This window comes from Aotus nancymaae, unplaced genomic scaffold (assembly GCF_030222135.1).
Source record: "Aotus nancymaae isolate 86718 unplaced genomic scaffold, 86718_ANA_hifiasm-v0.15.2.pri h1tg000016l, whole genome shotgun sequence".
NCBI classification, from domain to species: Eukaryota; Metazoa; Chordata; class Mammalia; order Primates; family Aotidae; genus Aotus; species Aotus nancymaae.
This window is the reverse complement of record NW_026988428.1, coordinates 65,869,751-65,897,601: the sequence shown is the minus strand read 5'-3', so window position 1 is coordinate 65,897,601 and position 27,851 is coordinate 65,869,751. Positions and strand designations below refer to the sequence as shown.

Here is a 27,851-nt window from a genome sequence, read left to right as displayed (position 1 = left end):
CTTTGCAGAAGCTTCTGAAAGAAGCACTACACATATAAATGAACAACCAGTATCAGCCTTTCCAAAAATATATCCAGCTAGCATCAAATGGCAGTATTAAACTCATATATATTATTAACTGGATAAAAAGCCAAAACCCATCGGTACGCTGTATCCAGACCCATCTCACATGCAACGATACACAAAGACTCAAAGGGACAGAGGAAGATTTACCAACCAAACAGAGAGCAAACATAAATAAATAAATAAATAAAAAGCAGGAGTTGCAATTCTCACCTCTGATAAAATAGACCTTAAAGCAACAAAGATCAAAAGAGGCAAAGAAAGACATTACATAATGGTAAAAGGATCAATGCAATAAGAAGAGCTAACAATCCTATATATACATGCACCCAATACAGGAGCACCCAGATACATAAGACAAGTTCTTAATGACTTATAAAGAGACTTAGCCTCCCACATAATAATAGTGGGAGACTGTAACATCACATTGTCAATATTAGACTGATCAATGAGATAGAAAATTAACAAGGATATCCAGGACTTGAATTCAGACCCAGAACAAGTAAACTTAATAAACATTTATAGAACTCTCCACTTCAAATACACAAAACACACATTCTTATCAGTACCATATCACACCTATTCCAAAAGTGATTACATAATTGCAAGTAAATCACTCCTCAATAATTGCATAGCATTTCATAGGTTTAAATGAAATATTGGTTGGTTGCTTGTTTGTTATTTTCTTCCCTTATTCCTTCCTGTCTCCATTGTTAAGCACAATTATTGGCATAAAAGAAGTTTTCAATTCCCATTTTTAGACTGCATTCCAGCCTGGACAATAAAGCAATATTCCTGTTCTCTCTCCCTAAAAAAAAAAAAAAAAAATTGTATTTTTAGTAGAGATGGGGTTTCACCATGTTGACCAGGATGGTCTCGAGCTCTTGACCTCATGATCCACCCACCTCGGCCTCCCAAAGTGCTGGGGTTATAGGAGTGAGCCACCGCGCCTGGCCCCAGAGATGATTTAATCTATTTACGTGTTGGTCTGCTAGGAGAACTTGTGCATTTACAATAATGTAGAATTAGGAAAATGGTTCACCAGCGTTTAGTTTTATATTGAGGTGCTCATGTTGGAATAAAGTGGTATAAAAAGCAAAAAAAAAAAAAAAATGTAGAAAGGTCACTTGAAAGCTCTGAATAACTGTTGGACTAATGAAAAGCAGTTCATGATTATTCATCACATGTATTTTCCAGACAATAATTGCTATAGATGTTTAAAGAATGGGTCATCTCAAAATGGGAGATGGTCAGAGAAAATTTTATAAGGTATGTTTGAGACAAAGGTGGAGAAGAGGAATAGGACAGGGAGGTATATAGCTGACTTAAAACTAAGCTACTGAAGGAAAAGATGGTGAGCAGAGAAAATAAGACCCATTAACCCTTTTTACATTCTCCTTCATGGACATGAAAATTTGCCCCAGGCTTCAGAAATACTGAGATAATTTGGCATCCTCCTTCCCCAATTGCTCAGAATACTATTGTGTAAGAAGAGGAAAGGCTGCAAGAGGGCAAGGGGATTTGAAGAGATGGGTGTTCGGTTATAGACTGCATTGATAAGAAAGGAAATGTGGGTACTTAGTCTTTCAGTCACTGTGGTTTGATCAACCCCTTTTGCAAAATCCTTGTGGATAGAGTGGAATAATAGACGTAGGGTATACACATTTTAGGTTTAAAAATATATAGACATTAAAATTCCATAAACATAGCAACTTAATGCAATTCTGTGGGCTCCATTGTAAAGCTCTGTGCTATGCTGTAGGTTTGGTTTTTAATTTTTTTTTAATTTTATTTATCTTTTAAAATATGTTTTTGTAGAGACAGGGTTTCACTATGTTGCCCAGGCTGGTCTCAAACTCCTGAGCTCAAGCAATCTGCCCACCTCCACCTCCCAAAATGATGGGACTGCAGCCGTGAGCCACCACACCCAACTGGTTTGGTTTGTTTTTTTTTATTAAAAAGGGTAAAAGAATAAACTCCACAGCTGCACTATAGTAAGGCTTTCCTGTACTGTTATGGCCCTATTATGGAAACACACCTATTTGCAGGTTAGTGTGTTTATTCGTAAATGACTAAGTAGTAATGTATTATCATTTTCCAAAAAGAGAGGTAAAATTATCACTTTGATACAGACAGAAAAATGAATATATATGAAAGATTGTATCTACCTCACAGGTGAGGAAATTGGTAAGGTATTACAACCAGTTCAAAGGGGAATTTTTAAAAGATACATGTATATATCAGAAATATTAAAATAAATGTGCAAATAAAAGCAAAACTGGCCTGCTCCCCAGTGAGGAAGGAAAGTCAACCAAGTTTCCACTAGGCAGGATTTTCACACCTGTAGCCAAGAGTTATTCTGCATTGCCATCAATTATCTACAGCTTGCAGAATTGTAAAATAGCTCTCACAGGCTGAGTCAGATCATGTGGAAGATTGGAGACAATGCTTAGTCTATAGGCTATAGACAATGTTTAGTTTTCTATTTAAGCACAATTTTTCCCTGTAGTCTCCCCCATTTTGATAAAAATTAAAATAATCTTAAAGTAAGATTATTCTTGAACACAAAGTGAGGCTAGTCTCATCAGATTTGGCCTGATTGTTTACATAGGTGCAGCAACTGGATAGGCTTTCTTAAGTTTGCTTTACCAGAAGTCTTCCTAAGGAATCTCAGGTTGGACTTTTAAAGGCCTCTATTATTTACTGTGCTGAGATTAGGAAGTTAAGCCTAAGAAACTCTCTTTACCAGGTTTCACCTGCAGTCCCTAAGAAAACAAGCAGGTATACATTTAGATTTCTCCGAAACTATTGTTCCTAATTATAGTCTCAACCACTAATATTAATCATAACTGTTAACCAAAGTACTTTCTGTTCTTTTTATCTCACACACAAGAAAACCTGGGGGTGAGGGGTATATAATTGGGAACATCACACACCAGCTGAAATCAGATGAGTAGCACTCGTGAACACACCTGAAGAAGACTCGCTACAGCCGCAGACACCCTTTATACCGCCTCTAAGTGGAGAAGATGAACACACTCATTAACAGACTTAAAGATATAGCCTCTCTACAAGTGATAAAAATAACAAGCAAAAGCATATAAACTTTATGCTTAGCCATCAACGTCTCTGTGTTCCATCTTACTTAGAAATGATCTACATATCCAGTGAATATACATTAACTCAATGTAATGCCACTCCAGTGTTTTAAGTTATACAAAGATGTTGGAAACTTATCATTAGGCTGACATATAAAACATAATAACTGTTGAAATAAAGATGTCAGAATGATTATTGAACTTGGTTAAACACAAATTTACGTTTTTCATAATCCTTAAACATTAAGTAGAAGTAACGCTGGCTTTTTTGGATCTGTATAACCTGTGTACGTTTATGAAAAGCATATCAAAGTAAAATAAAACATGCAATTGTATTATACTTAACATTGATAAATAAGAAAAGATACAGTTGTTCTTATTAAACCAAAATTATTAAACTAGTACTGTTTGCCAAAGATTTACCTAATTTATGTCAATTTGGGTTTCTAAAATGTTTCTGAGTTAGGTTCCATAAAAACCCTTTTTTTCCTTTTCTTTTCTTTTAGGATTCCCTTTTAATGTTTTAAATATTAGAAGTTTGATTTTCTTATTTTCTAGGGATATCAAAAACATTTAATTTACCTAAGTGTGCGTGTGCGTGTGCATGTGTGTGCATGTGCCGATCCGAATAAACATCCTTTGATTTAGGAGACTTCATAATATTATGTATTGATACTATCTGGAGGAAGACATTGCTGCTTACACCTGACATTTTCTGAATTACAGACATGTAGCGATGCAGTCACTGATAGACAGTTTATGGTTTCAATTCTAAACCTTCAGCCAAATTTTGTGTCAAAAATAAACCAGAAACATAAAACTCACCTGTCCAAATATCAAAGAGCTCTTTCTCCTTCCAACTGAGCACAAACACCTTAACTGATTTGAGCTTAAGATAGACAAAAAAATACTCTCAAAACAAATTTTCTGTTGCTTCACATCCAACAGAAGTTAGATCTCTATAAATTATTAATCCATAAAAGGAATTACCAATGGTCAGACAATAAAATCAAATTTCCAATCATCATTGCCACCAATTGACCGTAAACAAACCAAAATAAGAACCAAAGCCAAAATTAGTGGAGAGGAAAATTAAAACTAGAAAAACAGGCCAGGCATGGTGGCTCATGCTTGTAATCCCAGTGCTTTGGAAGGCTGATGCAGGTGAATCACGAGGTCAGGAGTTGGAGACCAGCTTGACCAACATGGTGAAACCCCGTCTCTACTAAAAATACAAAAATTAGCCAGGCGTGGTGGTGCACTCCTGTAATCACAGGTACTCAGGAGGCTGAGGCAGGAGAATCACTTGAACCTGGGAGGAGGAGGTTGCAGTGAGCCAAGATTATGTCATTGCATTCCAGCCTGGGCAACAAGAGCAAGACTCCATCTCAAAAAAAAAAAAAGAAAGAAAACCTAGAAAAACAGAATGTCTGCAAACTTCTATTGCCACTCTGGAGGCTGAGAAAAGACACACCTGGTGCACTTGTCTCATGAGGACGTTTATCTCCATTAGGTGGATCTATTGAGCATCTTCGTCCAAACCCATTAAAAGATAATTTTCAAAGAAGGGTAAAATAATGACTCTCATGCATATATAAAAATGACCATGTGTTAAAGATTTTATTTAACTCATTAACAAGGAACAGGTGAGGTTCAAAAGACACATGTAGCTTGGAAATACTGAAGTGAATGTACCCATGGAGGCAGAGCTGACCTTCTCTGTGGTGGGAGAGGCAGTCAGTAGACCCTCCCCTTATCGGTGTCTACAAAAGAATTATATTGCATTGCTGTCAGTTATCTACAGTTAATGGAGTTGTAAAATAGCTCCAAGAGAATGAGAATCAGATAATGCGGAGGGGTATGCTATAGATGATGTGTAGTTTTCCACTAAAGCACAAAATACCCCATATAATAGCTATTATTAGGAGAACCATTTGGGAGGGTTAACTCCAACATGGTAACAAGCCACTTAAATCAGTTCTGCAGACAACTAGCATAACGGCTTTTCTTTTTGTTCCTTTCCAAGTAATCAAAACACAGCATGATATTGTAGGGGTAGAGAGCCCAGATTTTAGAGTCAGAATTGGATTTGAATATGAAACCCCCCCATGGACTAGCTGTGAGATGCCTGGCAAACTGTTTAACTTCTCTAAGCCTCTGTTTTCTTACCTGTGAAACTGGAAGAGTAAAACCTATCTCACCAGGTGAATATGAGGATTAAACAAAATGTGCATGTAAAACATTTAGCACAGTGCCTGGCAAACATTATGAGTACTTCACAAATGATAACTAGTAACTATTTGACATTCGGTAATAAAAATACCAAATTGTTCTTTAAAGATGGGCAATATTTGTGGTCATTCCCAGACAGACATATGAACTCCAATAATTACAGTGATCCTTTGCATGTGATAATAAATAAGACACTTTCTTATATACTATTTTATCCTATGTTTAAGAGTTTTTCCCATATACAGATTGTACAATTTATAAACGTATAAACATGTCCATGTGCTTATCGCAGCTACTGTCCATCAAAGAATCTGTATTCACACAAAACTAATAAATTGCCCATACATATTAATTCCTGAATTATAGATCAGAATATTAACTTAAATGATGTCAGTTAGTCCATTGGAAGCCATTTAACATATCTAGATAGTGTTCGTGCAGCCTGGCAAAGTGATGAATTACGCGCAATTTTCCCTGAATTTTCTCATTTTTTGGAAACTATACTTATAATACAATCTAAATAAAAACAGGTAAATCATAGAAAATAACAATATTAAAACAAGAAAAAATCTGATTCAGTTCAAATGTTAACTCTTCTATGTAGCTGGTGACTATCAGATCTTTTTTTCAACTTTTATTTTAAGTTCAGGGGTACATGTGGCGGTTTGTTACGTAGGTAAGCTTGTGTTACAGGGGTTTGTTGTGCAGGTTATTTAATCACCCAGGTGTTAAGCCTAGTACCCATTAGTCACTTTTCCTTGTCCTCTCCCTTTTCCCTACTTCCACTCTCCAAAAGGTCCCAGTGTGTGCTGTTCCCCTCTATGTGTTCATGTGTTCTCATCATTTATCTCCCACTTATAAGTAAGAATATGTGGTATTTGGTTTTCTGTTCATGAATCAACCTAAATGCCCATCAATGATAGACTGGATAAAGAAAATGTGGCACATATCACCATGGAGTACTGTGTAGCCATAAAAAAGAATGATATCGTGTCCTTTACAGGGACATGGATGAAGCTGGAGGCCATTATCCTTAGCAGACTATCAGATCTTAAAGATGTATGTCATTAGAAGCAATATAATGTACTAGCTGAGAGCGCAGACTGTGGAGTCAGACTGCCAGGACTGGAATTTCTGCTCCATCAATGGTTAGCTGTATTATTTTAAATAAGTCATAAACTTAACCTCTCAGTTCTTCAATTTCCTCCTCTGTAAAATGAGGATAATAAGAGAGCTAAATCTCAGGCTTATTATGAGAATAATTAAATGAGATAATAGTCTTAAAATACTTGGAACAATGCCTGATACACAGTGAGTAGTCGATAGATAGTTACTTTTATTGCCAAGATGGAGCAAGCTTGAGAGGGCTGACCACATTTGTAACTGGACTTTGAGGTGGTCTTGAATATCCCATGTCTTTACTTTGTTATAGTCAGATGAACGCTTGTCTATTTTTAAGGACACCTCCACGGATCCTGTCAGAGTGCTCAGCTGGCTCCGCAGAGACCTGAAGAAAAGTACAGCAGAGTTCCAAGAGGTTAGGTTCAAGTCCGGAGAATCACTGTTTGGTGGGGAAACGTCCAGCTCAGGAGATCCACACAAAGGTTTCTCTGTAGACTATTACACCACTACCATCAAGGGGACTCCAGGGAGATTGCATTTTGAGATAACTCACAAGCATGCAAAAGAGGTGGTCTCAGATTTCGACCCCTTCATGAGGAACCTCTACAGTGTCACGGGGACCCTCATAACTAACACAGACTTTGTCTTGGCTGTGAAAAGAACTGTCTTCTCTTACGGAAGACAAAAGGCCTCAGATATCATGGATGCCATGCTAGAGAAGCTATACAATGTGATGTTTGCGGAGAAAGTCTCTGAGCATATCAGGAAAGCCAAAGACAAGGCTGAGAGTTATTCCCTCCTCTCCATGAAAGGAATGGGTGATCCTAAAAGATGAAATGTGAACTCTGCCATGAGATCTGAAGCTAAATTGAGAGAAAAAATGTATTCTGAAGCCAAATCAGAGAAGGAGAAGACTTGTGCCAAAACTCTGGGTGAACACATTATCAAAGAGGTGCTGACTTTGTGGCATAAAAATCGGAAAGAATGTAAATCTCCAGGTTTCCAGCATGCAGCCTGTGAAGCTCCCGACGCACAGTGTAAACCTGCACCAGACATTTCCTTTGAGTACCCTGAAGATATTTGCAACCTCAGCCCTCCTCCATATCCCCCAGAGAAACCTGAGAATTTTATGTTTAATTCAGACTCCTGGGCCAAGGACCTGATCGTATCTGCCCTACCTCTGATTCAATATCACCTGGCCCAGGGAGGAAGGGATGCACAGAGCTTCCTTGAAGCTGCTGGAACCACCAACTTTCCTGCCAACAAATCTCCTGTAGTTCCTGATGAATCTTGCCTGAAGCCTGCTCACAATGTAGATGACCAAGAACAAGCAGAAAAGGAGGACCCTAATGAGTGTTTTCTTCAATTTCATCCGGAACTTATTTAGTGAGACCATTTTCAAGCGTGGTCATTGCTCTGAACCCAAGGTGCCGGAACAACTAGTTAAGGAAGATATAAACTTGTGTGAAAGACCTTTAACCTCTTCACCCCCGAAACCATGTGAAGATGATGAGACCCCTGGTGCCTTTTCTGGGCTGACCCAGATGGTTATCAACCAGCTAGATGGCAACATGAATGGGCAGATGGTAGAACGTCTGATGGACTCAGTGATGAAGCTGCATCTCATCATTGCCCCGTCCTGTGATACTTCTTTGGCAGAGCTGGAAGATGACAAGTCTGGAGATGCCGGCAGGCTAACATCGGCCTTCCCGGATAGTTTACATGAGTGTTTGCCAGTCAAGGGCACAGGGACAGCAGAAGCTCTTCTGCAGAATGCCTATCAAGCTATCCATAATGAACTGAGAGGTGTATCAGGACAGCCCCCTGAAGGGTGTGCAGCACCCAAGGTGATTGTCAGCAATCACAACCTAATAGATACAGTTCAGAGCAAGCAACTCCAAGCCGTCCTTCAATGGGTAGCTGCCTCTGAGCTCAATGTCCCTATTTTGTATTTCGCTGGTGATGACGAAGGGATCCAGGAGAAGGTAAGAAACAAAGGCAGAGAAATTTGGAAGCCTTATTAAGATCTAACAAGGTCTCTAAGTTCTGGTTTCCTTCTGAATAGGAAGATAGCCACCAGGAAGGTAAAATGGGAACAGTGGGATTTGAAGATCATGCCTCTTGGCAGAGATAACGGATGAAGTAAAATTAGATTTTGCCCAACACAAGGCATATCAAAGAGGGAAAAGGGGATAAATGATATTTTTCTATTTTTTTGCATTTAGGAGTAGGAGTATACAGATGAGGAACCTCCAGGAGACCTAGTGAAAGAACCAGATTACGGTCTGGGCTTTGGGCTGAGTTTTGGATAGGACAGCATTGCTCAAAGGATGAGGTGAAGCTGCAAAGCAGCCCTGGGATGTGTTAGGGAAGAGGCAAGAGTCTGAACTTACGACCTTTTCAAACGTGTCATTACTGTCTTAGCTGGTTGTCTAGGTGGCATACGGGATTTGAAAGGATTCAGTTGATAACACCCCTCTTCCCCCTACCCTAAGTTCTGAATCCGTTGAGAAGTAAGACTAAAGCATAAGGCAGATGGGAAATCAACCTATCACTGTTATCACTGCTAAAGGTAAACATGCATGATAAGTTCTTGTCCTGCACCCAAGGTGCCCAATAAGCATCAGAACTGCTCACTAAAGAGAGGGTTTGAGTCTGGAGAACATGCACACTTACCCAAGATGCTGCTGCTTCATATTGAAGTGGGGGAGTTAAAAAGACCATCCCCACAACCTCTTCTCTCTCTCATTTTCTCTTTCTCAATGCTTTTGACTGTCTCCTCTTGATTGAGAAAAGTGGAACAACTGCTGTTAATCATTAAGTAGCAAAGGGTGGCAAAAGAGGCTACAATTATTCAGCAAAATTCATCATCGTAGAAATCAGAAGTTATAGAAAAAGAGGCTTTCTCTGCTTAATTAAGTGGTGGTACCAACGCTTGCAACTGAGTCACTACATTTATCTGATAACTGGGAAGACACATGATTACAGAGCATTCAGATTAGGCTATATCAAGCCTAAATAAGAAACTGTATAGTCTTTGACTTTGGTCTTGCTACTGGAAGTGTAGTCTGTGGACCTATAACATTGGCATTACCTGGGAGTATTTTAGAAGTACAGAATCTCACACTTCCCTCCAGACCTACTGAATCAGAATCTTTGTTTTAGGAAAATACCCAGGTGAGTTATGTGCACATTCAAGTTCAGGCTGGAAGACAATGTGAACTTCCAATACTAGATATATTCTTAAGGGTCCTTGGCAAGCTCTATCTCCATGCAGGGTTTCCCATCCATAAAACAGGCAACTATTTTATAATATATAGCAATTAGCAGAGATGGGGAGTGGGAGGCTATATTCTGAAGAAAATTTAAACTGATGAAAAAAATCTATGAATAGGCATAGGCTTCAGGTGTATAATGTGTGAGAAAGCCTTTGTTTTGTAGCCATCTTTGAAATCAAATCCATCATACATAACGTACATAATACACTCTGGTTTTAGACTTTTCTGAATTGGAATGTCTTGTTTTAGATTATTTTAAATTGAAACATGTATCTAAAATAAGACAATAGATTTGCAGTCCACACAGACACACACACACACACACACACACACACACACACACACACCCCTTTGTCTACTCTAAAGATAAAGATATCTGTTTTATTGATTGCCTTTAAGAGTAGAAGGAACAAGAAGCAGCATATTCAAACTTCAACTAATGAATAGATGCACTGAATATCAGTATATTTTTAAGAACAGAGAGATTAATATATGCATACATTCTCATACTGATTCAGGTGATTGAACCTTCTGTCACTGGGATGTCTATGAGCCCAATGTCCTGAAATACATTTGTATTTATTTTTGAATAAATAATATGTGTGCTTAATTCAAAATTCAAAAGTACAAAAGGATGCACAGTGAAAATTAAGGGTTGTTTCCTCACTTAAATGTCCATCCCATTGCCTTCCCTGGAGAAAAAAACCATTTGGATCAATTTTTTATTTATCCTTCCAGAAATACACACACACATACACACACACAAAGTCACAAATTATTATAAATAAATATGTATATATCCTCTTCTCCAGCATATAGAGCTGCCACACTTTTTAGTGGCATTATATATTTTATAATATATGAAACCATTTCATATATATGTTTTATATATGTTTCATATATGTAACTACTCCCCTATGAATGGATATTTTGTTGCCACTATTTTGGACTGCAAGCAATAATATAGTGAATATCCTTGAATATACATAATTTTGTATATTTAGATTTACAGGTATTCATATGTGCTATATATGTGCTAGGAAAGGAATTTCAAGGTTACTGAGAATATTATTTGTATAATTTGATACATGTTTCCAAATTGCCTTCCAGAGAATTTGTACCAATTTACACACCTTTTTTTTTTTTTTTTTGAGTCAGAGTCTCTGTGACACCCAGGTTGGAGTACAATGGCACGATCTTGGCTCGCTGCAACTTCCGCCTCCTGGGTTCAAGCGATTCTCCTGCTTGTCTCCCTAGTAGCTGGGATTACAGGCATGTGTTATCATGCCTGGCTATTTTTTTTTTTTTTTTTTTTTTTTGAGACGGAGTTTTGCTCTTGTTACCCAGGCTGGAGTGCAATGGCATGATCTCGGCTCACCGCAACCTCTGCCTCCTGGGTTCAAGCAATTCTCCTGCCTCAGCCTCCTGAGTAGCTGGGATTACAGGCACACGCCACCATGCCCAGCTAATTTTTTGTATCTTTAGTAGAGACGAGGTTTCACCATGTTGACCAGGATGGTCTCGATCTCTTGACCTCGTGATCCACCCGCCTCAGCCTCCCAAAGTGCTGGGATTACAGGCGTGAGCCACTGCGCCCGACCGCCTGGCTATTTTTTGTATTTGTAGTAGAGACGGGTTTCATCATTTTGGCCAGGCAGGTCTTGAACTCCTGACCTTAGGTGATCCTCCCGCCTTGGCCTCCCAAAATGCTGGGATTACAGACGTGAGCCACCATGCCCAGCCTTACACACCTGTTTAAACAGTATGAGAGGACTATTTCCCCACACTTTAACCAGCAGCACATGCTAAAATCTTTAATTTGCCAAACTGCTTTACTTTTTTTGTCTTATTAGGAGTGAGGGTGAGCATCTTTGCATATATTTAAGGCCATTTGAATTTCCTCTTCTGTGGATAACTTGGTCATAACTTCCCACTTTTTTTAAACTTTTATTTTGGGTTCAGGGGTACATGTGCTGTTTTGTTATATAGGCAAATGTGTCACAGGGGTTTGTCGTACAGATTATTTTGTCACCCAGATACCAGGTAAGCCTAGTACCAACCCAATAGTTATTTTTTTCTGATCGTCTTCTTCCTCTCACCCTCCACTCTCAAGTATCCATGGTTTCCCTCTTTGTTTCCATGTGTTCTCATCATTTAACTCCCACTTCTGATAACATGCGGTTATTTGGTTTTCTGCTCCTCAGTTAGTTTGCCAAGGGCAATGGTCTCCAGCTGCATCCATGTTCCTGCAAAGGAAATGGTTGTGTTCTTTGTTTTTTTTAAATTGTACTTTAGGTTCTGGGGTACAAGTGTAGATCATGCAGGATTGTTGCATAGGTACATACATGGCAAGGTGGTTTGCTGCCTTCATCACCCCATCACCTATATCTGGCATTTCTCACCTCGTTATCCCTCCCCACCCTCCCTACCCTCCACTGTCCCTCCCCTAGCCCCCACCAACTGACCGCAGTGTGTGATGCTCCCCTCCTGTGTCCACGTGTTCTAATTGTTTCAACACCCGCCTATAAGTGAGAACATGTGGTGTTTGGTTTTCTGTTCTTGTGTCAGTTTGCTGAGAATGATGGTTTCCAGATTCATCCATGTCCCTATGAAGGGCACGAACTCATCATTTTTTATGGCTGCGTAGTATTCCATGGTGTATATGTGCCACATTTTCATTATCCAGCCTATAGTTGATGGACATTTGGTAGGTTCCAGGTCTTTGCTATTGTAAACAGTGCCACAATGAACATACATGTTCATGTGTCTTTATTATAGAACAATTTATAATTCTTTGGGTATATACCCAGTAATGGGATTGCTGGGTCAAATGGTATTTCTATTTCTAGGTCTTTGAGGAAATGCCACACTGTCTTCCACAATGGTTGCATTAATTTGCACTCCCACCAACAGTGTAAACGTGTTCCTATTTCTCCACATCCTCTCTAGCATCTGTTGTCTCCGGATTTTTTAATGATCACACCATTCTAACTGGTGTAAGATGGTATGTCAATGTGGTTTTGATTTGCATTTCTCTAATGACCGGTGATGATGAACATTTTTTCATATGTTTGTTGGCCTCATGTATGTCTTCTTTTGAAAAGTGTCTGTTCATATCCTTTGCCCACTTTTGGATGGGTTTGTTTGTTTGTTTCTTGTAACTCTGTTTTAGTTCTTTGCAGGTTCTGGATATTAGCCCTTTGTCAGACGGGTAGATTGCAAAAGTTTTTTCCCATTCTGTTGGTTGTTGGTTTGCTCTAATTGTTTCCTTTGCTGAACAGAAGCTCTGAAGTTTAATTAGATCCCATTTATCTATTTTGGCTTTTGTTGCCATTGCTTTTGGTGTTTTAGTCATGAAGTCCTTGCCTACGCCTATGCCCTGAATGGTTTTGCCTAGATTTTCTTCTAGGGTTTTTATGGTGTTAGGTCTTATGTTTAGATCTTTAATCCCTCTGGAGTTAATTTTAGTGTAAAGTGTCAGGAAGGGGTCCAGTTTCTGCTTTCTGCACATTGCACATTGCTAGCTAGTTTTCCCAACAGCATTTATTAAACAGGAAATCCGTTTACTAAAATTAAAATTCCTTTTTAAATACTTTTAATAAAATAAAATTTTATTAATATTAAAATCCTTTTAATAAAATAAACATTGCTTGTTTTTCTCAGGTTTGTCAAAGATCAGATGATTGTAGATGTGTGGTGCTGCTTCTGAGGCCTCTGTTCTGTTCCATTGGTCTGTATCTCTGTTTTGGTACCAGTACCATGCTGTTTTGATTACTGTGGCCTTTCTAATATAGTTTGAAATCAGGCAGCATGATGCCTCCAGCTTTGTTCTTTTTGCTTAGGATTGTTTGGGCTATGCAGGCTCTCTTTTGGTTCCATACAAAGTTTGAAGTGGTTTTTTCCAGTTCTGTGAAGAAGGTCATTGGTTGTTTGATGGGGATAGTGTGGAATCTATAAATTACCTTAGGCAGTATGGCCATTTTCAAGATGTTGATTCTTCCCAACCACGAGCATGGAATGTTTTTCTGTTTGTGTCCTCTCTTATTTCATTGAGCAGTGGTTTATAGTTCTCCTTGAAGAGGTCCTTTACATCCTTTGTTAGTTGTATTCCTAGGTATTTTGTTCTGTTTGTAGCAATTGTGAATGGGAGTTCACTTCTGATTTGGCTCTCTGTTTGTCTGTTATTGGTGTATAGAAATGCTTGTGATTTCTGCACATTGATTTTGTATCCTGAGACTTTGCTGAAGTTGCTTATCAGTTTAAGGAGATTTTGGGCTGAGACGATGGGGTCTTCTAAATATACAATCATGTCACCTGCAAATAAAGACAATTTGACTTCCTCTTTTCCTAACTGAATATCCTTTATTTCTTTTTCTTGCCTGATTACTCTCGCTAGAACTTCCAATACTATATTGAATAGGAGTTGTGAGAGAGGGCATCCTTGTCTTGTGCCAGATTTCAAAGGGAATGCTCCAGTTTTTGCCCATTCAGTAGGATATTGGCTGTGAGTTTGTCATAAATAGCTTTTATTATTTTGTGATATGTTCCATTGATACCTAGTTTATTGAGGGTTTTTAGCATAAAGGGCTGTTTAGTTTTGTTGAAGGTCTTCTCTGCGTCTCTTGAGATAATCATGTGGTTTTTGTCTTTGGTTCTATTTATGTGATGGATTACATTTATAGACTTGCCTATGTTGAGCCAGTCTTGCATCTCCGGGATGAAGCCTACTTGATCATGATGAATAAGCTTTTTGATGTGCTGTTGCATTCTGTTTGCCAGTGTTTTATCGAAGAATTTTGTATCTATGTTCATCATGGATATTGGCCTGAAGTTTTCTTTTCTTGTTGCATCACTGCCCAGTTTTGGAATTAAGATGATGTTGGTCTCATAAAATGATTTGGGAAGGATTCCCTCTTTTTGGATTATTTGGAATAGTTTCAGAAGGAATGGTACCAGCTCCTCTTTGTATGTCTGGTAGAATTCGGCTGTGAACCCATCTGGACCTGGGCTTTTTTTGGGTGGTAGGCTCTTAATTGCTGCCTTGACTTCAGACCTTGTTATTGGTCTATTCAGGGTTTTGACTTCTTCCTGGTTTAGGCTTGGGAGGAGGCAAGTGTCCAGGAATTTATCCATTTCTTCCAGGTTTTCTAGTTTATGTGCATAGAGTTGTCTGTAATAATCTCTGATGATGGTTTGAATTTCTGTGGAATCTGTGACGATATCCCTTTTATCATTTTTTATTGCATCTATTTGGTTATTCTCTCTTTTCTTTTTTATTAATCTGGCTAGTGGTCTATTTTGTTGATCTTTTCGAAAAATCAGCTCCTGGATTTATTGATTTTTTGAAGGGTTTTTTGTGTCTCTATCTCCTTCAGTTCTGCTCTGATCTTAGTTATTTCTTGTCTTCTGCTAGATTTTGAGTTTTTTTGATCTTGCTCCTCTAGCTCTTTCAATTTTGACAATAGGATGTCAATTTTAGATCTCTCCTCGCTTCTCATGTGGGCACTTATTGCTATATATTTTCCTCTAGAGACTGCTTTAAATGTGTCCCAGGGATTCTGGTATGTTGTGTCTTCGTTCTCGTTGGTTTTGAAGAACATCTTTATTTCTGCCTTCATTTCATTGTTTATCCAGTAAACATTCAAGAGCCAGTTGTTCAGTTTCCATGAAGCTGTGTGGTTCTGAGTTATTTTCTGAATTCTGAGTTTTAACTTGATTGCACTGTGGTCTGAGAGACTGTTTGTTATGATTTCCGTTCTTTTGCATTTGCTGAGGAGGGATTTACTTCCAATTATGTGGTCAATTTTAGAGTAGGTGTGATGTGGTGCTAAGAAGAATGTATATTCTGTGGATTTGGGGTGGAGAGTTCTGTTAATGTCTATTAGGTTTGCTTGGTCCAGGTCTGAGTTCAAGTCCTGGATATCCTTGTTAATTTTCTGTCTGGTCGATCTGTCTAATATTGACAATGGGGTGTTAAAGTCTCCCACTATTACTGTGTGGGAGTCTAAGTCTCTTTGTAAATTATTAAGAATTTGCCTTATGTATCTGGGTGCTTCTGTATTGGGTGCATATATATTTAGGATCGTTAGCTCTTCTTGTTGCATTGATCCTTTTACCATTATGTAATGTCCTTGTCTCTTTGATCTTTGTTGCTTTAAAGTCTATTTTATCAGAGATGAGAATTGCAACTCCTGCTTTTTTTTTGCTCTCCATTTGCTTGGTAAGTCTTCCTCCATCCCTTTATTTTGAGCCTTTGTGTATCCTTGCATGTGAGATGGGTTTCCTGGATACAGCACACCGATGGATTTTGGCTTTTTATCCAATTTGCCAGTCTGTGTCTTTTGATTGGGGCATTTAGTCCATTTAAATTTAGGGTTAATATTGTTATGTGTGAATTTGATACTGCCATTTTGATGCTAGCTGGCTGTTTTGCCCATTAGTTGATGCAGATTCTTCATTGTGTTGATGCTCTTTACCATTTGGTATGTTTTTGGAGTGACTGGTACTGGTTGTTCCTTTCTATGTGAAGTGCCTCTTTCAGGAGCTCTTGTAAAGCAAGACTGGTGGTGATGAAATCTCTGAGTACTTGCTTGTTCACAAAGGATTTTATTTTACCTTCACTTATGAAGCTTAGTTTGGCTGGATATGAAATTCTGGGTTGAAAGTTCTTTTCTTTAAGGATGTTAAATATTGGCCCCCACTCTCTTCTGGCTTGTAGGGTTTCTGCTGTGAGTCTGATGGGCTTCCCTTTGTGGGTAACCCGACCTTTCTCTCTGGCTGCCCTTATCATTTTCTCCTTCATTTCAACCCTGGTGAATCTGATGATTATGTGCCTTGGGGTTGCTCTTTTTGAGTAATATCTTTGTGGTGTTCTCTGTATTACCTGGACTTGAATATTGGCCTGCCTTGCTAGGTTGGGGAAGTTTTCCTGGATAATATCCTGAAAAGTATTTTCCAGCTTGGATGCATTCTCTTCATCACATTCAGGTACACCTATCAAACGTAGATTAGGTCTTTTCACATAGTCCCATATTTCTTGGAGACTTTGTTCATTCCTTTTTACCCTTTTTTCTCTAATCTTGCCTCTCGTTTTATTTCATTGAGTTGATCTTCGACCTCTGATATCCTTTCTTCTGTTTGGTCAATTCGGCTGTTGAAACTTATGCATGCTTTGCGAAGTTCTCGTGTTGTGTTTTTCAGCTCCGTCAATTCACTTATATTCCTCTCTAAGTTGTCCATTCTCATTAGCATTTCATCAAATCTTTTTTCAACGTTCTTAGTTTCTTCGCATTGGGTTAGAACATGTTCTTTTAGCTCACAGAAGTTTCTTATTACCCACCTTCTGAAGCCTGATTCTGTCATTTCATCACACTCATTCTCCATCCAGCCTTGTTCCCTTGCTGGTGACGAGTTGTGATCCATTGTAGGAGAGGCGTTCTGGTTTCGGGTGTTGTCATTCTTTTTGCACTGGTTTCTTCCCATCTTTGTGGATTTATCCACCTGTCATCTTTGTAGTTGCTGACTTTCAGATTGGGTCTCTGAGTGGACGTCTGGTTTGTTGATGATGAAGTTATTTCTGTTTCTTAGTTTTCCTTCTAACAGTCTGGCCCCTCTGCTGTAGGACCGCTGAGGTCCACTCCAGGCCCTGCTTGCCTGGGGATCACCTGCAGCAGCTGCAGAACAGTAAGGGTTGCTACCAGTTTCTTCTTCTGCTATCTTTGTCCCAGAAGGATACCCGCCAAATGTCAGTCTGAGCTCTCCTTTATGAGGTGACTCTTTGGATATATGGGGGTCAGGGAGCTGCTTGAGGAGACATTCTGTCCTTTATAGGAGCTCAAGTGCTGAGCTGTGAGCTCTGTTGTTCATTCAGAGCTGCTGGGCAGGTACATTTAAGTCTGCTGCAGTAGAACTCATAAACCCCTTTTTTTTCCCAGGTGTTCTGTCCTGGGGACTTAGGGCTTTACTTATGAGTTTCCGTTGTGCTGCTGCCTTTTTTTTTTTTTCAGGGCTGCCCTGCCCAGCAAGGAGGCAGCCTAGTCACTGTCTGCCTACAGAGGCTTTGCTGAGCTGCTGTGGGCTCCGCCCAGCTGCCGTGTGAACTTCCCTGCTGTCCTGTTTATATGGGTGTAGTTAGAACTGCCTCGGCAATGGTGGCCCGCCTCTGTAATGATGGACTCTCTCTGTAATGGTGGGTTGCCTCGGCAACAGCGGGCTGCCTCAGCAATGGCGGACTACCTCCGTAGTGGTGGAGTGCCTCGGTAATGGTGGATGCCCCTCCCCCACAGAGCTGGACCATCCCGGGTTCAGCTGTGCTTGCTGTGAAACTCTCAACCCAGAGTGCTTCCAATTGCTATTTTTTTTTTGTGGGGGTGGGACCAGCCGAGCCTGATCCCTGGCTCCCTACCTCAGAGCCTTTTTTTTTTAGTTGAACGGTCGACTCTCTCCCAGGTGTTCCAGTCGCCTGTTGAAAAGGCGCCGGGATCTGTGTGATTCCCCGTGCAGCAACCCACTGAGCCGGCTGAAACAGCGGTGCTGAGATTTGTGGCACTTTTTTTCCTGGGAATCCCCTGGCCTGGCTCCCTGTTTCAGTTCCCTTTTTTTAAATCAGATGAATGAATGACTCTACCTTCCCGGAGCTCCCCTCGCCAGCTAGAAGGGGACCCAGTCCCGTTTACTCTGCACCGGGAACTGCCGTGCTGGGGCGCCGGCAAAACAGCCACACCGGCCAAAACAGCCACGCTGGTGACCTGTGGGGCTCCTCCGCCTGGGAATCTCCTGGTCTGTGGGCAATAAAAATCCATCTGGAAACGTGGCGTCCACTCACCCTCTGCGCTTTCACTGGGAGCTGCAATCCTGAGCTGCTCCTAACTGGCCATCTTGGATCCTCCAATCAGGGTTACAATTTCTTTTTATTTTCTATTCATCTTCTAAAGTTTCTACTCTGTGCCACTGAATCATCCATCTACTCTTGTACCAACAGCATACTGTTTTACTTACTGTAATTCTATAATATTTTTGAATATTTGATAGGACTGGAAACTCCTTATTTTTCTACCTCAGAATTTTCTAGGCTATTCTTAGTTGTTTATACTTTCCAGTTTTCATCCCCCAACTGTGTGCAACCATTAACCTTTCTATCATTATAAATTCGCCTTTCCTTGACATTTTATGTAATGGAACCATAAAGTATGTGGTCTTTTACATCAGGCTCCTTACACTTAGTGTAATATTTTTGAGGTTCATCTCTGTTGTAGCATGTATCAGTAGTTTATTTCTTTTTCTTGCTGGATAGTACTTCATTATGTAGCTATACTACATTTTGTTTGTCCATATATCAGCTAATAGATATTTAGATGGTATCTAGATGGTTTCCATTTTTGCTGTTACGAGTAATGCCACTATGAGCATTCACATACAAGTCTGTGTGGTTATATATTTTCATCTCTCTTAGGTGGATGATGAGGAGTGGAATTGCAGCATCTTAAAATAAGTGTAATTCAATGAGTGTAATTTATTTTTCTTTCTTTCTTTAGACAGGGTCTTCCTCTCTTGCCCAGGTGCTGGAATGCAGTGGCATAATCACAGCTCACTGCCACCTCAATCACAGCTCACTGCAGCCTCAAACTCCCCAGCCTTCAGTGATCCTCCCACCTCAGCCTCCCAAGTAGCTGGGATTACAGGCACTCCCCCACCACATCATGCCCAGCTAATTGTTGTATGTTTTTGTAGAAACAGTGCCTTGTCACATTGCCCAGGCTGGTCTCAAATTCCTGGGCTCAAGTGATCTGACCACCTCAGCCTCCCAAAGTGCCGGAAATACAAGCGTGAGCCACCACGCCTGACTGGTTAAGTGTAATTTCTTTCTTTTTTTTTTGAGACAGAATCTCGCTCTGTTGCCAGGCTGGAGTGCAGTGGTGCGATCTTGGCCCACTACAATCTCTGCCTCCCAAGTTCAAGCAATTCTCCTGCCTCAGTCTCCTGAGCAGCTGGGACTACAGGCATCCGCCAACACACCCAGCTAATTTTTTTTTTTTTGTATTTTAAGTAAAGATGGGGTTTCACCATGTTGGCCAAGATGATCTCAGTCTCTTGATCTTGTGATCCGCCTGCCTCGGCCTCCCAAAGTGTTGGGATTACAAGTGTGAGCCACCACGCTCAACCCAAGTGTAATTTCTTAAGAAATTGCCAAACTATTTCCTGAAGTGGCTGTACCATTTTACATTTTCACCAGTAATTTATGCAGGTTTCAGTTTCTCCACATCCTGAGCAACGTTATTCTTTCATTTATTATAATAATTATAGTGGTATATCATTGTGGATTTCATTTGGCATACATACATTAAAATGATAAAAATTATTGAGCATATTATTCTATTAAGTGCTCATTAGCCATTGATATATATTCTTTGGTGAGATATCTGTGCAATTCTTTTGCACATAATTTGGTTAGATAGTTTTCTTCTTGGTTAGAACTATAATAGCTCTTTATATGTTCTGGATACAAGTCCTTTATCTGATATATAATTTGCAAATATTTTCTGTCAGTTTGTGGCTTTTTATTTAACAGTCTTTTGAAGAGCTAAGTGAAGTCTAGTTTATCATGTTTTGCTTTTATCTCTTGTGATTTTAGTGTCATAACTAATAAATCTTTGCCTACCCAGTGGTTCTCAACCAGGAGCAATTTTGCCCCCCCAGGGTACATTTGGCAACGTCTGGAGACATACTTGCCTGTCCCAACAGAGAAAGGGTTACCATTGGAATCAAGTAGTAGCGCCAAGGATACTGCTAAACAACCTGCATCGAGCAAAATAGCCCCACGACAGACCCAGAAGGCCAGGAGTGCTGAGAGTTAGAAACCTTAACCTATGCAAGGCCAGGAAGATTTTCCCCTTGTTTTTGTCTACATGTTTGATAATTTTTAGCTCTTATATTTAGGTCTATGATCTTCTTTGAGTTAATTTTTGTGAGGTAGGAGTTCAAATTCAATATTTTGCATGTAGATATGAAGGTTATCTCACCACCATTTGTTGAAAAGACCAGTGGGTATCTGGCCCCTCTGAATTATCCATCTCCTTTATTTAAAAAGTCCTATTGACCATAAGTGTTAGTTAGATTCGAGTCTTCTTTTGATTGGTGTTTTCATGGTACATCTTTTTTGATAATTTTAACTTATTATATTTAATTGAGTTTTTTTGGTAGGCAGCATACACTTGGGTTATATTTTTTGTCCATTCTGACATTTGATATGTTTAGATCATTTACATTTAGCCCAGTTTGTGGATATGTTTGGATTTAAGCTTACTATTTTATTATTTGTTTCTTTTCTCTGTTTTTTCTTCCTGTTCTCCCTTTGCTGCCTTCTCTTGGACTATTTGAACAAGTTTTAGTATTCCATTTTAATTTATCTATTGCATTTTTGACTATATCTTCTTCTGTAGTTTTTTTAGTGGTTAATCTAGGGATTACAATATATATACTAACCTCTCAGAGTCCATGTAGCATCAGTAGTTTACCACTTAAGCTGGAATGTAGAAATATTACTACCATATAGGTTCTTTTACCCTTCTCCCTTTACAGTTGAGTTGCTTTATGTATTTAATTTACATACTCTGAAAAAACCTTCAATGTTACTTTTGCTTTCAACCTTAAAACTTTTATTTTTTGAGACAGAGTCTCACTCTGTTGCCCAGGCCGTAGTGCAGTGGCATGATCTCAGCTCATTGCAACTTCCATCTCCCAGGTTCAAGTGATTCTCCTCCTTCAGCCTCCCAAGTAGCTGGGATTACAGGCATGTGCCATGATGCCCAGCTAATTTTTGTATTTTTAGTAGAGACCGGGTTTTGCCATGTTGGCCAGGCTGGTCTCGAACTGCTGACCTCAGGTGATACTCCTGCCTCAGCCTCCCAAAGTGCTGGGATTATAGGCGTGAGCCACTGTGTCCCCCTTAAAACATATTTTAAAGAACTTAAGAGAGTAGCCTACTATTTATGCTGAGAGTTTTACTGTTTTTATTGTTCTTCATTCATTCTTAATGTTCCCAGTTTCCTTCTGATATCGTTGCCCTTCTCTCTGAAGAACTTCCTTTAACAATTCTTTTGGAACACATTTTCTGGCAATGCATTCTCTTAGTTTTATTTATTCTGACGATGTTTTTATTTGACTTTCATTCTTGAGTTATAATTTCTGCTGGATATAGAATTCTAATGTGGCAGGGTGTTTTTCTGTTAGCATTTAAAAGACGTGCTGCTTTCTTCTGCTCTCTGTGGTTTCTGATGAGAAATTGGCTATCACTTGACTTGTAGTTCCCCTGTAAATGGTTTTCTCTGGATGCTTTTGAGACTTTTTTCAATTTTCTTTAATTTTCAGCCATTTGGTTATGGTAGGTCTTGGAGTTAATTTCTTTGGGTTTGGGTTTGTTTTATTTTAGGTACCCTGAGATTCTTGAATCTATAGGTTCAAAACATTTTGGCAAATTAGGAATAGTTTCATCCATTATTTCTTCAAATATTTTTTGCATCATCACTTTTCTCCCTTGGTATTCTAATATAAATGTCAAAGCCTTTTATATTGCCCACAAATCCTTGGGCTCTATTTATTTATTTATTTATTTATTTTTTATTTTTTATTTTTTATTTATTTTTTTTTTTGAGACGGAGTTTCGCTCTTGTTACCCAGGCTGGAGTGCAATGGCGCGATCTCGGCTCACCGCAACCTCCGTCTCCTGGGTTCAGGCAATTCTCCTGCCTCAGCCTCCTGAGTAGCTGGGATTACAGGCACGCGCCACCATGCCCAGCTAATTTTTCTGTATTAGTAGAGACGGGGTTTCACCATGTTGACCAGGATGGTCTCGATCTCTTGACCTCGTGATCCACCCGCCTCGGCCTCCCAAAGTGCTGGGATTACAGGCTTGAGCCACCGCGCCCGGCCGGGCTCTATTTATTTTTTAAATGTTTTTTGGAAATAAGTGTAATCAGCCTCTTACGTTGTTAAGCGTGGATAATTTCTATTGATCTACCTTCAAGTTTACTGACTTTCCTCTCATTTACATTCTGCCCACCTGTTAAGTTTTTATTTTACATTTTATATGTAATTTTTAGTTCTAAAATTTCCCATTTGGTTCTTCTATTTCAGTTTCTCACATGGACATTTCTCTTTCTGAAGAGGCTCTCAATATTCTGTCTATTTGCCTGCCCTTTGTTGTAAAAAGTCAAGAGCAAAATGAACACAATAAAAATCTGGTTACTTGAGATAGTTTGTTGCGCTTAGGATTCCAGATAAATGACAGCACACTGTGTTTATATTAGAATGGTTCCTTAACTAACTTTTCTCATGTTATTCTTGGAAAAAGAGCTAAAGATAGGATCTGATACCTGCAGTGAATTTTGGTTCTGCTAATTACTAGCAGTGTATCTCTGACAAGTCTCTTTACTTCTCTGGGAAACATTTCATGAGGATTGAATTGATCTCTGAGGTACCCTTTTGCTCTAACATTTTAGGGTTCTGTGGTCTATGGGGCGTGGAAAGCAGCATCCACATTTGCCCACTGTATATTTTCTGTCTTGTCCTTTTGGTCTTAGGACAATGACGGAGACTTTTATGATATTAAGGTGAACTTAGAACCTTAGAATTCTTAGAGAGCAACATCATGGGCAGGTGGGTGTTAACATCTCTTCTTTAAATTAAAAATGTTGTCACCAACCTCCTTCTGGTAAACAGGCCAGCAGACTTTAAAGTCTGTGTTGCAGTTTCCCAAGGTCTGCCTGGCCTCCCTGCTCTAGACTTGGCAGGCTCCATCTGGCCTGCCATGGGATGCTGTGCCTCTCTACTAGTATTTTCTTTCCTTTCACAGCTACGTCAGCTCTCGGCTGCTGCTGTGGACAAAGGATGAAGCGTGGGTGAGGTTCTGCAGTTAGTGCTGCGCTATGAAAAGAAGCGCCAGCTGAATGAGGCACTGGGAAATATCACGCCATTGCAGCTGCTGGACTGGCTGATGGTGAACCTGTGATCAGCAACCCCGCTGCTTTCCCCTCTTCCGACAGCGGGCCCGGCCCTTATCCCCACCCTTCTTTCTCACTTCCACAGCTCCCCGTAGCCTGCGATCCGGCTACGGCAGTGGCTGCAGCGGGCACGGCCGAAGGACCGGGAGGCGGTGGCTCGGCCCGAATGGCCGTGAAGAAGACGCAACTACGCTCCGCTCCACGGGCCAAGAAACTGCAGAAACTCGGAGTGTACTCCGCCTGCAAGGCCGAAGAGTCTTGTGAATGTAACGGCTGGAAAAACCCCAACCCCTCATCCACGCCCCCCAGAGCCGATCTGCAGCAAGTATTTGTCAGTCTAACGGAATCCTGTCGGGGCTGTAGCCATGCCCTAGCTGCTCATGTTTCCCACCTGGAGAATGTGAACAGACTCCTGGGAATAGTGTCGGATGTGGAATCTCTCTTTACCTGTGTCCACAAGGAAGAAGATGCAGATACCAAACAAGTTTATTTCTACCTATTTAAGCTCTTGAGAAAGTCTATTTTACAAAGAGAATAAGCTCTTGAGAAAGTCTATTTTACAAAGAGAAAAACCTGTGGTTGAAGGCTCTTTGGAAAAGAAACCCCCATTTGAAAAACCTAGCATTGAACAAGGTGTGAATAACTTCGTACAGTACAAATTTAGTCACCTGCCCGCAAAAGAAAGGCAGACAATAGTTGAGCTGGCAAAAATGTTCCTAAACCGCATCAACTATTGGCATCTGGAGGCACCATCTCAACGAAGACTGCGATCTCCCAATGATGATATTTCTGGATACAAAGAGAACTACACAAGGTGGCTGTGTTACTGCAGGGTTCCATGTTCTGCGACAGTCTACCTCGGTAGGAAACCACACAGGTGTTTGGGAGAACAGTGCTTCGCTCAGTCTTCACCGTTATGAGACGACAACTCCTGGAACAAGCAAGACAAGAAAATGATAATCTGCCTCTCGAAAAACGAACTCTAATCCTCACCCATTTCCCAAAATTTCTGTCCATGTTAGAAGAAGTTTATAGCCAAAACTCTCCCATCTGGGATCAGGATTTTCTCTCGGCCTCTTCCAGAACCAGCCAGCTAGGCAGCCAAACAGTTATCAGTCCACCTCCTGTGGCTGGGACAATTTCATACAATTCAACCTCATCTTCCCTTGAGCCGCCAAATGCAGGGAGCAGCAGTCCTGCCTGCAAAGCCTCTTCTGGACTTGAGGCAAACCCAGGAGAAAAGACGAAAATGACTGATTCTCATATGCTGGAGGAGGCCAAGAAACCCCGAGTTATGGGGGATATTCCGATGGAATTAATCAACGAGGTTATGTCTACCATCACGGACCCTGCAGCAATGCTTGGACCAGAGACCAATTTTCTGTCAGCACATTCGGCCAGGGATGAGGCGGCAAGGTTGGAAGAGCGCAGGGGTGTAACTGAATTCCACGTGGTTGGCAATTCCCTCAACCAGAAACCAAACAAGAAGATCCTGATGTGGTTGGTCGGCCTACAGAACGTTTTCTCTCACCAGCTGCCCCGAATGCCAAAAGAATACATCACACGGCTAGTCTTTGACCCGAAACACAAAACCCTTGCTTTAATTAAAGATGGCCGTGTTGGTGGTGGTGTCTGTTTCCGTATGTTTCCATCTCGAGGATTCACAGAGATTGTCTTCTGTGCTGTAACCTCAAATGAGCAAGTCAAGGGCTATGGAACACACCTGATGAATCATTTAAAAGAATATCACATAAAACATGACATCCTGAACTTCCTCACATATGCAGATGAATATGCAATTGGATACTTTAAGATAAACAGGGCTTCTCCAAATAAATTAAAATACCTAAAACCAAATATGTTGGCTATATCAAGGATCATGAAGGAGCCACTTTAATGGGATGTGAGCTAAATCCACGGATTCCATATACAGAATTTTCTGTCATCATTAAAAAACAGAAGGAGATAATTAAAAAGCTGATTGAAAGAAAACAGGCACAGATTCGAAAAATTTACCCTGGACTTATATGTTTTAAAGATGGAGTTCAACAGATTCCTATAGAAAGCATTCCAGGAATTAGAGAGACAGGCTGGAAACCGAGTGGAAAAGAGAAAAGTAAAGAGCCCAAAGACCCTGACCAGCTTTATATTTATAGCACACTCAAGAGCATCCTCCAGCAGCTGAAGAGCCATCAAAGCGCTTGGCCCTTCATGGAAACTGTGAAGAGAACAGAAGCTCCAGGATATTATGAAGTTATAAGGTTCCCCGTGGATCTGAAAACCATGAGTGAACGCCTCAAGAATAGGTACTACGTGTCCAAGAAATTATTCATGGCAGACTTACAGCGAGTCTTTACCAATCGCAAAGAGTACAACCCCCAAGAGTGAATACTACAAATGTGCCAATATCCTGGAGAAATTCTTCTTCAGTAAAATTAAGGAAGCTGGATTAATTGACAAGTGATTTTTTTCCCCCTCTGCTTTTTAGAAACTCATCAAGCAGTGTGCCTAAAGCAAGGTGGTTTAGTTTTTTACAAAGAATTGGACATAATGTGTTGAAGAGACTTGTAAATGTAATAATTAGCACTTTTGAAAAACAAACAAAAACCTCCTTTTAGCTTTTCAGACATGTATTTAAATTGAAGTCATAGAACATTTTTATTTTATGGAATAGATTTTAATCTATTTACTACTATTAATGTACATTTTCTGTGGCATGTCCATTAGCTGACTACTCCATGATAGATGATTAGGGGTTTCCTCAAAACCTGTATGTGAGGAAATTGCACATTGTAGCAAAATTTGGGGAAATCCATAAAATTTTCAGACCGTGAATGTTTCCATGTTTTTCTAATGGAATGTGAGAGTTTATTTTTATTTTATTCTGAAGGACTTTAAGGAAGGGATACGTGATTTTTAAAAAAGCCTGTAAGAGGTGAAATATGTGATGTCTGAAGTCTCATTGTAGACTTTTTATATATATATTTAAAAACACTCATCTAGATGAGGTGCTTTGAGCAGTTCTGAAAAATGCAATTCCAGGAAATCAACTGCTTTGATTCCTAAGGAAGAAACTCTAAATAATGTAAACTTTTTAAATAAGCATCTAGGTTTTTGATAATTCTGCCTACCTACAACAAACTTGTTAGTACATAACCACTATTTTGATAATTATTTTCTCTACACAAATGTGTAATATCATATTTTGACTTTCCTTATGCAGGCCATAAGTTCCAAAAGATAATTTCCCTGTCCACAAAGGCATAAACTTGAAAACACAAGAGATTGAATCAACATGCTTTAATAGGAAAAGATGTGTGGTCTATATATGTATCAATCTGGTGAATCCTCATTCTAATAAAGAATTTTTTTTCTTTTCTGTGATACACACTGCCACCCTGATAATATGTATATGAATATTTTCCTTTTTGTATCTCCAGATTATGTTTATTGTCTGAGATAAATTAAATTCCCACCAAGGTTTGCTGTCAGTATTTTAACACCTACATTAGTATATGGGTCCAGGGTCATAACCCCCTAAAAGCCATCATGCAACCTTATTAATCTGTCTTGGGAGTCCAGTTTAGTGCTTGGATTTATTTCCTGATTACGCTACATAGAAAAGTGGGACATCTGCCATCCCAACTCTGGGAAAAACCATCTCATATACAACCATATAAATGAAGGCCATCTTTTTTTTTTTTTTTTTTTTTGAGACGGAGTTTCGCTCTTGTTACCCAGGCTGGAGTGCAATGGTGCGATCTCGGCTCACTGCAACCTCCGCCTCCTGGGTTCAGGCAATTCTCCTGCCTCAGCCTCCCGAGTAGCTGGGACTACAGGCACGTGCCACCATGCCCAGCTAATTTTTTGTATCTTTAGTAGAGACGGGGTTTCACCATGTTGATCAGTATGGTCTCGATCTCTTGACCTCGTGATCCACCCGCCTTGGCCTCCCAAAGTGCTGGGATTACAGGCGTGAGCCACCGCCCCCGGCAATGAAGGCCATCTTGATGGTCTCAACACTAATTTTTATGATGCAAATTTATAAATTGATTTTTGTA

The 27,851-nt window shown here is 39.9% G+C and overlaps 2 pseudogenes; both read left to right on the top strand.

Annotated features, from left to right (window-relative positions):
• The first annotated feature begins 6,299 nt into the window (after window positions 1-6,299).
• LOC105731153 (A-kinase anchor protein 3-like) lies at window positions 6,300-23,798 on the top strand (annotated as a pseudogene).
• Window positions 23,799-24,331: 533 nt separating this feature from the next.
• LOC105731152 (histone acetyltransferase KAT2B-like) lies at window positions 24,332-26,391 on the top strand (annotated as a pseudogene).
• Window positions 26,392-27,851: the final 1,460 nt, after the last annotated feature.